The sequence below is a fragment of the Rhineura floridana genome, chromosome 6, assembly GCF_030035675.1.
Source record: "Rhineura floridana isolate rRhiFlo1 chromosome 6, rRhiFlo1.hap2, whole genome shotgun sequence".
In the NCBI taxonomy this organism is placed as follows: Eukaryota; Metazoa; Chordata; class Lepidosauria; order Squamata; family Rhineuridae; genus Rhineura; species Rhineura floridana.
Window position 1 is genome coordinate 140,632,243 of NC_084485.1, and position 2,900 is coordinate 140,635,142.

The window sequence follows — 2,900 nt, forward strand, 5'->3', positions numbered from 1 at the left end:
CCCAGAAGAGAAAATAAATGAGTGAAAATTTTGGAAGAATGAATGCCACTGTTTGTAAAATAATAGAGAGTAGAAATGGAGGTGTAGTAATTGTTCAGGAATTACAAAGCCCCAGTTCATACATACACTCTGGAACAGTGCTGCAGTAGCAACCAAAGTGGTCTGCTTTGGACAGATTCAGGTCTTGTTTGAGCCAAAGTGAGATCCCTCCAAAATGCTCCAAAGTGAAGTGGAGATCTCCAAAGCAAGTTGGGGTGATTTGGAGATTTTTTTTTTTTAAAAAAGATAAACTGTGTAGACAATGTGCCTGCAAAAATTGAAACATTTCTACCCAAGCTTGCCAGAAAAGGAAAATGCCAGGGTGGGAAAAGCTCTTATGTGATTGAACAGGTCTAGTTTCTAAGCAGAGGGAATGATTTTACCAGGCCTCTCCAAACACAGTAGTTTGGGTGAAGGAATGTTGAAGCAATATATCACCTTGATCCAATTATGTGAAAAGGGGAAATTTTTTAAACAATTTTCTAAAAATGTCCATAATAATAAATGGTGGCAACATTAAGCTTTTTTAAAAGTGTGGAATTGAGATTCAGACCTGAACCAAATCAGGCATTCCAAGGGACTGAATTGGGTAGTTTTCCAAAGCATTGAATAAAGGTCTGAATAAAATTTCATTATCGGTGCACATAACATGCTTTGCCTCCACCATTTGTTAACCAGATTCACTGCTTGAGCGTCACATTGCATGGAGACCCAATTTGTATGATTTCTTCATCTCAAAAACAAAAGTGGGGAGATCTCATAAAATGGACCTCCATGCATTTCTGGGCATCCATTTTTTGGAAGTCATCTGCAAAGTGGTGGCTGTGGGGGAGGGGTTTCTGGGGGTGATTGTGCTTCCCAGTTTTCCACTTCAATTTCTTGGTGCTTCTATTAAGCTTTGGGATATTCTGTTCTGGAGTGGTATAAATGAGCCAGTTTTACCATTGAATTTATTTTCTGTTATAAAAAGAAGAAAAGGGGGGAGCGCATTAATTCTAACCTTGACTTATGGGCTTCCCATAAGCACCCGATTGGCCACTATGGAAAGCTGTGGGAAGCAGAAGGCTGGACTAGATGGGCCTTTGGACTGATCTTTAGTCAGTTTTTAGTTTTGATTTTAGTATGTTAGTTGCATATTTATCATATGAAATTCAGCACCACAGGATGATCTTTAACTCAAATGGCTTTAAAAATGGAATTAGGCAATTTCACAGAAAACAGGCCTATTGGTGGATGTAAAGTTATAAGAGCGAAACTGACACACACACCCCAACATTCAGTGGCAAGGTGTCTCCTCATATGCTGGAATTAACCAGTTTGTGTATGTTGCTTTCATACTCTGCTTGTGAGCTTCCTAGAGGAAAGGTATCATGGCTCAACAACAGTGCATCTTCTGCGTGTATAAGGCCCAGGTTCAATTCCTGCAATCTCCAGAGAATGGATCTCAGGTAATTAGTGCTGAAGAAGACACATGGCCAGTCAGAGTACCATTAGCATTCAGCTTTTTCAAATTCAGGCCATGATCCAGTAGTGGGCCATACACCACCAGGCCAGCTTCACATGGGAGATAAAATCCATACTGAATTTGAAGCTTTTCCCTTCGCGATAGAGTTCCACGGTTCACACACGTCCGTCCTCCCTACCTTCCAATTTGCTGTGTTGTTCACACACCTTTGCCTTTATTAGTATCGCTGTTTTCTTGTGGCACCACCCCCAGTTTAAATGTTCACTCCCTCCAGAACATCCCCATTGCTAATCAAGAAGGGGTGGGTTTTTCTATCCATCTCATGCTAAGCCGGGAGACAGTGGGGGGTGCAACTGACACCAAATTACTTTTTTTTCTGTTGTCAGTTTCATTTCCTCCAGATAAAGCCCTTTTTTGTGAATAAGAAATGAAATGTTTATAGTGCAGAGTATGTATATTTTTGTGTTTGTGTATGTGCACGCACACAACCTCTTTGTGAACAAGACCTTAGTTGCAACAGTGCTTCTGCAGGAGCTTTCCCCAGGCTGTGTCCCAGCTGGAAAGTGTTAGATGGGGGGGTCAGGTTGACCACCCTCTCCTTCCCCTACAGAAAACCAAGCTGGGCTGCCCTGATGCATCCCACGGCAAGTCCTGCTCTCTGGGCTGCATCACTTCCTTCCTCCTCGGGCTTTCACGCTGGCTGTAGGGAAGGCAGCCTTTGCTGGCTGGCAGGACTGCTCACCACCGCTGCCACTGCCACCTCAAAGGGGAGGGGGCAAGGGGCTGCTCACACACTCATGCCCCGAGCACCAGCCCTAAATACCTGCCTGGTCTCTTCCCCACAAACTGGCACTGAGTGAAGCGGTTCCTCCACCTCCCCCTGGCAGAGAAAGGCGCAGGGGAGAGTGGCAGCGCAGCACCCCTTCTCTTCCCTCACTGCCCCTCGCTGCCCCTGCCCAGCTCGTAAAGTAAAATAGCAAGTAAATGGAACATATAGCTGGTTTAAAGGACTGAGGGAGGGAACTTGCTGGGGGGAAAGTGGGAGAAAGGAAGTCTAGAGCGACCGGAAGTTTGTTCGTCAGTGGCAGGAAACAAAATGATGTCCATAGACAGTGCAGGGGGTGGAGAAAGGGAGGCGAACAACCTGTGCAGCCGAAAACAGCGGAGAAAAAAACACACAGCAGATTGCACCAAAGCAGGTGCGGATTTTCAAACCAATTTTGAATTTTTATCGCATTGATTTAATCCGGATTTAAAGGCAATAGCAGCTGAATGCACTCGCATTGGCAAAAAAGTCATGCAGACGGTCCACATTAAAAGGATCTGCAAAAAGCACCAGATCCGCTTTAAGCCAGAATGTGATCAGGCCCCCAGTTGAAGATCATCGGAGTAGACA